Below are 11,092 nucleotides of genomic sequence, written 5' to 3'. Positions count from 1 at the left end.
GATTATGCCCCGACGGCGGATAGAGTAATGTAGAAGCTGCGTGTCTTCCGTGGAGGACGGAGCCACAAGCTGTTTCTGGATGTTTTGGCAAACCTTTATTTTTGGAAGCGGCTCATTATGACGCATTGGCATGAATAGGAAGAAATGATTATCCCGATGCGGCTGTATTCCTCCCTGAGAATGAAAGAATAAAACTGGCGAACGATGCGATAACTTACCTCTGAGAGCCTAACAACTATTAAAACGAAGTGGTACGTTGCATGGGAGTGCTTTGGATCGAAGCGTTGCAAGAAATGCTGTAAAATGTCAATGCTCCTTTGGCCTAGTAAAAGAAGAAAAAAAATGTGCAGCCGTGTTCACCACTTTAGGGTACTCATCATGGGTGCCTTGCAGTGTGTGACCTCGTGTATTGAGATTAGTGATAAAAGTGAACGTATTTGAGAATGGGCTCAGAATGGTGGAGTCGACAGGACGGTTCAGCTGTGTGCATCGTGCAATAGGGTGTTTTGGGAGTGATGTTGCATATGTTGGGGTCCCTGAAATTAGATCACCTACTTTATTATTTGGTTACAGCTTCACTGTGTTATTTTTAGGTGGTGACTATAACGGCAGATAAGATAGTACCAAATGGGATAATACTGTTGTGAAGATGGCATCGATTATTAATTGTACTCTATGTAAATCTAACATAATTATCATAGCCGTGCATTCAATTCATTCCTTATCTCGGTACATTATCTAAAATCATTTTTATCAATATGCAAATCAAGTATCCCGCTCTCCCCCTCCCCTCCCCCCACAATCCCCCAACTACATTCTTGCAGCCCAGCCCCACCCTCCGAGAATGCATTAGTTGGGAGAGAACACTCATTGATCTTGGGAGACAGCTGGACTCGATCATTCTTTCAGGGTCGTCTCGGGTCGTGTTTTTGAAGGCTCGCTTAGCTTCCTTGGTTGCGTTTAGTGGGAAAGGGGCAAATGATGGTAACTAGCCATTGTAATTATGATTAAATGGGAGCGATAAAGTGTGGTGGTCACGGATTGTGCAGGGTCTTTTATCGGTTGGATGTGTTTGGGTGCTGTTGGGTACTTTATTATCGATTTATTTGTTTACACACACACACACACACACACACACACACACACACACACACACACACACACACACACACACACACACACACACACACACACACATGCATACATACACACATACATACATACATGCATACATACACACACATACACTCATACATACACTCATGCATACATACACACACACACACAACACACACACACACACACACAACATTGTACATACATTGTACATACATTGTACATACATTGTACATACATTGTACATACATTGTACATACATTGTACATACATTGTACATACATTGTACATACATTGTACATACATTGTACATACATTGTACATACATTGTACATACATTGTACATACATTGTACATACATTGTACATACATTGTACATACATTGTACATACATTGTACATACATTGTACATACATTGTACATACATTGTACATACATTGTACATACATTGTACATACATTGTACATACATTGTACATACATTGTACATACATTGTACATACATTGTACATACATTGTACATACATTGTACATACATTGTACATACATTGTACATACATTGTACATACATTGTACATACATTGTACATACATTGTACATACATTGTACATACATTGTACATACATTGTACATACATTGTACATACATTGTACATACATTGTACATACATTGTACATACATTGTACATACATTGTACATACATTGTACATACATTGTACATACATTGTACATACATTGTACATACATTGTACATACATTGTACATACATTGTACATACATTGTACATACATTGTACATACATTGTACATACATTGTACATACATTGTACATACATTGTACATACATTGTACATACATTGTACATACATTGTACATACATTGTACATACATTGTACATACATTGTACATACATTGTACATACATTGTACATACATTGTACATACATTGTACATACATTGTACATACATTGTACATACATTGTACATACATTGTACATACATTGTACATACATTGTACATACATTGTACATACATTGTACATACATTGTACATACATTGTACATACATTGTACATACATTGTACATACATTGTACATACATTGTACATACATTGTACATACATTGTACATACATTGTACATACATTGTACATACATTGTACATACATTGTACATACATTGTACATACATTGTACATACATTGTACATACATTGTACATACATTGTACATACATTGTACATACATTGTACATACATTGTACATACATTGTACATACATTGTACATACATTGTACATACATTGTACATACATTGTACATACATTGTACATACATTGTACATACATTGTACATACATTGTACATACATTGTACATACATTGTACATACATTGTACATACATTGTACATACATTGTACATACATTGTACATACATTGTACATACATTGTACATACATTGTACATACATTGTACATACATTGTACATACATTGTACATACATTGTACATACATTGTACATACATTGTACATACATTGTACATACATTGTACATACATTGTACATACATTGTACATACATTGTACATACATTGTACATACATTGTACATACATTGTACATACATTGTACATACATTGTACATACATTGTACATACATTGTACATACATTGTACATACATTGTACATACATTGTACATACATTGTACATACATTGTACATACATTGTACATACATTGTACATACATTGTACATACATTGTACATACATTGTACATACATTGTACATACATTGTACATACATTGTACATACATTGTACATACATTGTACATACATTGTACATACATTGTACATACATTGTACATACATTGTACATACATTGTACATACATTGTACATACATTGTACATACATTGTACATACATTGTACATACATTGTACATACATTGTACATACATTGTACATACATTGTACATACATTGTACATACATTGTACATACATTGTACATACATTGTACATACATTGTACATACATTGTACATACATTGTACATACATTGTACATACATTGTACATACATTGTACATACATTGTACATACATTGTACATACATTGTACATACATTGTACATACATTGTACATACATTGTACATACATTGTACATACATTGTACATACATTGTACATACATTGTACATACATTGTACATACATTGTACATACATTGTACATACATTGTACATACATTGTACATACATTGTACATACATTGTACATACATTGTACATACATTGTACATACATTGTACATACATTGTACATACATTGTACATACATTGTACATACATTGTACATACATTGTACATACATTGTACATACATTGTACATACATTGTACATACATTGTACATACATTGTACATACATTGTACATACATTGTACATACATTGTACATACATTGTACATACATTGTACATACATTGTACATACATTGTACATACATTGTACATACATTGTACATACATTGTACATACATTGTACATACATTGTACATACATTGTACATACATTGTACATACATTGTACATACATTGTACATACATTGTACATACATTGTACATACATTGTACATACATTGTACATACATTGTACATACATTGTACATACATTGTACATACATTGTACATACATTGTACATACATTGTACATACATTGTACATACATTGTACATACATTGTACATACATTGTACATACATTGTACATACATTGTACATACATTGTACATACATTGTACATACATTGTACATACATTGTACATACATTGTACATACATTGTACATACATTGTACATACATTGTACATACATTGTACATACATTGTACATACATTGTACATACATTGTACATACATTGTACATACATTGTACATACATTGTACATACATTGTACATACATTGTACATACATTGTACATACATTGTACATACATTGTACATACATTGTACATACATTGTACATACATTGTACATACATTGTACATACATTGTACATACATTGTACATACATTGTACATACATTGTACATACATTGTACATACATTGTACATACATTGTACATACATTGTACATACATTGTACATACATTGTACATACATTGTACATACATTGTACATACATTGTACATACATTGTACATACATTGTACATACATTGTACATACATTGTACATACATTGTACATACATTGTACATACATTGTACATACATTGTACATACATTGTACATACATTGTACATACATTGTACATACATTGTACATACATTGTACATACATTGTACATACATTGTACATACATTGTACATACATTGTACATACATTGTACATACATTGTACATACATTGTACATACATTGTACATACATTGTACATACATTGTACATACATTGTACATACATTGTACATACATTGTACATACATTGTACATACATTGTACATACATTGTACATACATTGTACATACATTGTACATACATTGTACATACATTGTACATACATTGTACATACATTGTACATACATTGTACATACATTGTACATACATTGTACATACATTGTACATACATTGTACATACATTGTACATACATTGTACATACATTGTACATACATTGTACATACATTGTACATACATTGTACATACATTGTACATACATTGTACATACATTGTACATACATTGTACATACATTGTACATACATTGTACATACACCTCGCATTAACAAAAAGGGGGTGAAAGGGAGGGGAAAGGGGCAGGGAGGTATTTGGGGGTTGGGGGAATGTACTGGTGTAGTTGTATCTACTTGGTTGTGTTTACAAACGCGTTTTTTAAGCTTTTAAGATGTGATGCTGGGAGTTTAGAACGAAGGAAACTGAATTATAACTGGCCAGATGGAAAGGGAGCGACCTGCGTGCATAATATAGGATGTTATCGACACAATACTCATTTGGCCTCCCCTTCTTTCTCCTCCCCCCCTCCCCCCTGCTCACAAGCTGTCTGGTCGCATGTTTCTCTCTTTATGCTCGAGTGTCTAGGCAGGCATCACTGATAACAGGTAGTGTGCAAGCACGTCGATGTTTGATGGCTGTTTGCAATCGATTTTTGTTTTGATTTGATGGCGGTTGGACCCTGCTGCTTCAGGGATTACGTTCTCTCACTTTTGTTCTTTATTTTAGGCGTTTGGGCTTGTTTTCTATTGCTGATAAAATGCTGGGATGCACATCCTCACCGCCTTTTACTTTTTAAGTTTAACTCTCCTTTACCCTCTGTCAAACGTTACTCCGCACCTAACGTTACCTTCTCCTGCGTAACATCTTCTGTCGCGTTCCTGTTATGCCCCTTCCGTCTCCTTCCTTTCCTCCCCCATCTTACGGCGTCACCTACAGCCCTACACCCCCCTCCCCCCTCTGTCGCCTCCGTCACCTCCTTTCCCCCTCCGTCTCCTCCCTCCCACCTCCAGGCGCTCTCTCTTCAGGCACGACCCGCTGCGTCTGAGACAGTGGCGGCGTGGGTTCACGGTCATCACTTTCCCTGCCTGGCGCGGCTCGTCTCCTTTTGGATGTTTCGTCGTCTGTGCCTCTCTGCTTTCTTCGCTGGTCGCTGTTCTTTGCCTCTCCCTTTTCTTCCTTGTTATCGTATTCGTCTTTGCTTCTCCGATTTTGTGTTAAGTCGCCGTTTTTTTGTTTTGTACTGGCGGTTATGTAATGTGATATCTAATGTGGTAGGTGCTTATATATGTATACTTAGGTAGGGTACCTCATTTCTCCTTCTCCCTCTTTCTCTCTCCCTCCCACTCCCACTCCCACTCCCACTCCATCTCCCACTCCCACTCCCACTCCCACTCCCACTCCCACTCCCACTCCCACTCCCACTCCCACTCCCACTCCCACATCCCCAGTATGATAAGAAACCGGAGACAAAATATCCCCGTATTCCGTGCACGTCCACATCGCACACCAGGTAGTTCTGTGAATGATACGACATAAAAAGACTGCATTGTATAAGTATACATATATTTTTACCATGTCGATGATAAGCACCGGCCAGGTGTTTTGTGGCGCGGAGTTGCCAGGTGTTAGTTAATGGATTATATTTTGTGGACGAGGGGGCGGTCGGTGTTACTGGTCTCCAGAGGCGAAATTTTTTTCCTCTCATCTCTCACTCTCACTTTCGGCCATTTGCTCTCGAAGCAGCGAAATGATCTTCTTTTGCTCACGTATCTTTTGCTGTGACCTTGCGTCGGACATTGTGCTTTTAATTTGTCTTTGGCACACCTCCTCCCCCTTCCCCACCCCTTCTTGTTCTCTCATCCTCTATCTTCCCCAACACCTCTCCATCACCCTCTCCTTCTCTCTCTCCTCCGTTTTCATCTCCTTGGTGAGGTAATGCGCCCTGGAGCTGCGTGAGAGTTAGCCTGGTTTCTTGTGTTTCGCTTTTGTGTGTGTGAATTACATTATGACTCATAGTTTTGTTAACGTTTTCTTCTGTGTCATTCAAAGTGCAAGTCGATCTAATGTGTATTATTTTTTGTGTGCTTTAGTCGTGGTGGTAACGTGGTTATAACGATAGTAAAAGCAACTACAAAACAGCAACAACCACAAAGATAGTGAGGGCTGTCACGATGTGGTGGCATGATGTACAGCTGCACCGGGTGTCACTGGGTACATTTTTTTTCAATATGATACAACTGTGTGTTAGAATGAGCGTGTACAATCAACAGAACAAGTACCTTATAAATAGAGATTGCCGTGGGAATTGATTATCACACGTATTGGCTATTTATATTGTACTCCTTCCGTCCCCTCTTCTCTTCATCTTCGTCCCCTCGTCCTCCCGTATTTTCTTTCCTTCTCTCCCTTTTGCCTCTGCAGGTCATCGCTCGGCGCGTTCGGGTTGGCTTGCGAACGTCACATGTCGTAGTGGGTGAAGCGCGGGGGTTTCGCGACTTGTTCGGTCTGTTGTTGCTGGGTACGCGTTTCGGCGGCTGTGCAGCGGATATTTTCGTGTTGATGTTTATCGCATTTTCATATTTACTTTGGGGTCTGGGGTGGAGGCGCTCGTAGGACAGCAGTGCCACTCTGTCCCTTGTGACATGGAGCTGAGGGTGTTACGTGTCACGGTCTTTAGGGGGTAAGGAGGAGGGGGGGGGGTGCGTGCCTAAGCGAACGTTGGGGGTCAAGGGTAAAGTGAAGTGTGTGGGGTAGGGTAGTGTGTTGGAGGGGTGGGGTGCAGGGCAGAAGCCTCTCCGGTGGCATAGGCCTGGCATCTCCTTTGACCCTGTAAGCCATTACCAGACCTGCAGGTCAGGGGGTAGGGGAGGAAGGTGTCGTCTCTCTCACCCCTCCCCCCTTCCCCTCCCCGATCCCTCCCCCTCCTCCTCCCCCCACCTTAAGTGATCCTGTCCGTCTGGGAGTCGTCTGCCCCTCGCCCCTTGGTAGGCCTCTCCTTTCCTTTTTTTGTGGGGGCGGAGAGGGGAAGGAGGGCAGGAGGGAAGGGCAAGGCAAGAGGGGACGACTTTATATCGTCTGGGCCTAAAGTGCGGGTTAGTTTTGCGCCGTTTCTTCAGAGATTGTTGTGGAGGTCCTTGGCCTTCCCCTTGACGCTACCGGAAGGAGCTGGACCACATCCAGCCGAAGGGGGGGAGGGAGAGAGAGAGAGAGAGAGAGAGAGAGAGAGAGAGAGAGAGAGAGAGAGAGAGAGAGAGAGAGAGAGAGAGAGAGAGAGATAGCGAGAGAGTACTTTTTTTCTTTTTTCTTTAAAAGGTTTCTCATAGAGAGGAAATGAGTGGAGAGCAATCAAGAGTTGCATGAGAGGGACTGAGAGAGGTGGCGGTAGAGTGACGGCGCTGGCGGAAATGGTTAGGCTTGGCACCACCGCTTTTTGAAGACTCAGGTTACACCGCGTGGAGGGAGGGAGGGGGGAGGGAGGGAGGGAGGGAAGGAGGGAAGTGGGGGGAATGGGAGGGTTGGGGAGGTAGGGGGGGTGGAATGTACATTGCAGAAAACTGTCCACTTCGCTTTATTGACATGTTTTGTTTGCACCATTTTCCGCGGGATAGTTGAATTGTGTGTTGGTTATTAATAGTATTATTAGTATTATTGTTACTGCTATTGTTTTTAATAATAATAATAATGATAATGATAATGATAAAAATAATACTGCTAATATATGTAGTTGGTAATAAAGAACGCAAATATTTTGATTACTGCATCTCTGGCATTGAGGTTATCGATAAGCCACCGTATTGCATCATTGCAAGGTCCTTTTGTGTGTCTTAATAGATACTTCTGCATCTTGACGATATAAAGCAAGCCTAGTCTAGTTCATACACTGAATGAGAACAGTAGGAGTGGAAAAATTAAGGAAGAAAGAAGAAAGGAAAGAAAGAGTAGGGCAGAAAGGAGGGTAATGAAAGAAAGGGTATAGAAAGAGAAGAAGATAAGAAAAGAAAAGAAAGGAAGGAAAGACGGATGGAGTAGATTGAAAGGAAGGGGAAATCAGAAAACAAAATAGATTACGAAAAAAGGAACGGAAAAAAAGTGTGTGTTTGCCCGAGGGAGGAAGAGAGAGGGAGAGGGGGAGAGAGAGAGAGAGAGAGAGAGAGAGAGAGAGAGAGAGAGAGAGAGAGAGAGAGAGAGAGAGAGAGAGAGAGAGAGAGAGAGAGAGAGAGAGATTCTCCCGCAAAAGTCCCACTTCCAAGCAAAATCTCTTCGCTTCCCACGATAATCTCCCAAGATGCAAGGTAGCCGAGCCCCAATGTTTTGTGTGAATCCTGAAGCAATTATGCCAGCGCCAAGGCTAAAAGTCTGTCCAGTGTTGCCTTTCAGCGCGAGACCTCCGCTTTCATTCCCGGGGCAAAGCACCTGCGATATGGCAACGCTGTCAAGAGTCGTGTTGCCAAGTACCAGGGGCGAGAGACCCTATGATAGCCCATGCCTTGAAGACCTTTTGGTGTGGGGGGGGTATTGGAAGGAAGAGGGAGGGAGGGAGAGGAAGAGGGAAAGGGAGGAGGAAAGATAAAGGAAAGATAAAGGGGGGGAGAGAAAGAGTGAGAGAGTGAGTGTGAGGGAGAGAAAGAGAAAAAAAAAGGGGGTAGGGTGAGAAAAAGGGGGGGATGGGATTCGGGAATCTTGCGAAAGTGAGCGGTTTGGTAATGATGCTTGCTTGATTCACGGGCTGATTTGTGATTAGGATCCCGATTTTTGAAATGGATACGTCGTTGTGTGCTGTGTGAAAATGGCTCAATAATGCCGTTTTTACTGGTTGAAATTGTTTTTGAAAAAATACGCTTACATAACGGCAGCGGCATCAGCGGTCGTGGTGGATATAGACTTTTGTTTATATATACACACTTCGGACGTATTCAGAACGTCCCCTGTAACCCTGGTATGTTTGTTTCTAGGTCTTGCAAAACGTCTCTGAGGGGAGGGGGGAGAGAGAGAGAGAGAGAGAGAGAGAGAGAGAGAGAGAGAGAGAGAGAGAGAGAGAGAGAGAGAGAAGAGAGAGAGAAAGAAAGAAATATACAAATAAAAAGAGGGAGAAAAGATATGATAGAGAAAGAGAGAAAGAGGAATATCAGCAGCATGAGATTAGCTCTCGCGTCGCACAGCACTAGAGTCCATTTTCGCTCGCGCCGCAGGAGACACGAGACATTATATAAAGAGGGTGTGTTTTTGTCGGTCTCAAATTATGCCCAGCCGCTTCCTTAGAAGAGACAGAGAGGGGGGGGGGGTAGAGGGCTCTTGAAAGCACGATTATCCCGCCGGAATATTCTCGGTTAATGGAGCTCGTATATAAACCGTAAACATTATTACGTTTTTGTTTTTTATTATTTTTTTATCTTGCTCATTCTCTCCATTCCCTCTTTTCTTCCCGTTTCTTCTCCGAGCGCGTAAGAAACCCAGGCCTAGCGTTGATCCCGTGTGTTTGGCAAGAATGCAATTAGTCTGCGGAATAAAAAGGAAAAGAAAAAAAAGAGGAAAAAAACACACGGGAAAATATCCTCCGATGAGGTTCTGGCAACAACGGAGGGACGGCGGCGCAGCTGTGCGGGGCGTCCGCGCGTGTTAACTATTTATACTGTCTGGAGGTTGTGAGGCGAGGAGGGGGTAGATGGGATTGAGGGGGGAGAGAAGGGTGGAGGGAGGGCGTTTTAGGGGGGGAAGAGGGGGCGCGTATAGGGGTTCGAAGGGGGTTAGGGAGTGAGAGGGATGGCGGGGATAATTAGACCCATTTTAACACGTTTTCTCGTCTTTATCGGAGACACTGCTGGGGAGTGTATGGCGTCGGGAGGGAGGCAATGGGTTTCGGGGAAAAGTTAATGGAGGAGCGAGTGTTGGGGGTGGAAGGGGAAGGGGAAGGGGAGGGGGAGGGAAATGGAGAGGGAGCGTCCGACCACGTGGTGGCCCCGTGAAGAGGGTGTAAGGGCCGCGGCGGGTTTCTTATTTTCGCCGGGAAACCCTTCGCTCTCCGACGCACGCACACCTTTTAAGTGGTCGCATTGACGTCGAGGTGGCACAGCGAAGGTGGCGGTGCACGGGCTCGCACAGGCACAACCCCCCCCCTCCCCCCCCCAGCGCACACGCACACCAACGCACACAAACACGTATAAACACCTGACTCGTGTTTACTCTTATTCCCTTGATTATAATCTGCTCGTCCTCGCATCTTTTTTCTTTCATCCCCTCTACTTTTGGTTCTATTCTTCCTCGTCCTCGTCTTCTGCCACCTCCACTTCCTCTTCTTCTTCTTCTTCTTCTTCTTCTTCTTCTTCTTCTTCTTCTTCTTCTTCTTCTTCTTCTTCTTCTTCTTCTTCTTCTTCTTCTTCTTCTTCGTCTTCTTCTTCTTCGTCTTCTTCTTCTTCGTCTTCTTCTTCTTCGTCTTCTTCTTCTTCGTCTTCTTCTTCTTCGTCTTCTTCTTCTTCGTCTTCTTCTTCTTCGTCTTCTTCTTC

General features: G+C 41.4%; 1 protein-coding gene across 1 annotated transcript in view; it reads left to right on the top strand.

The window, feature by feature from the left end:
• LOC125042816 (RNA-binding protein MEX3B-like) overlaps window positions 1–11,092 on the top strand; it is a 135,457-nt gene that overhangs the window by 875 nt on the left and 123,490 nt on the right. The gene's annotated exons all lie outside the window — the stretch shown is intronic.

The sequence above is a fragment of the Penaeus chinensis genome, chromosome 3, assembly GCF_019202785.1.
Source record: "Penaeus chinensis breed Huanghai No. 1 chromosome 3, ASM1920278v2, whole genome shotgun sequence".
Lineage (NCBI taxonomy): Eukaryota > Metazoa > Arthropoda > Malacostraca > Decapoda > Penaeidae > Penaeus > Penaeus chinensis.
This window is presented reverse-complemented; position numbering and strand designations above follow the sequence as displayed.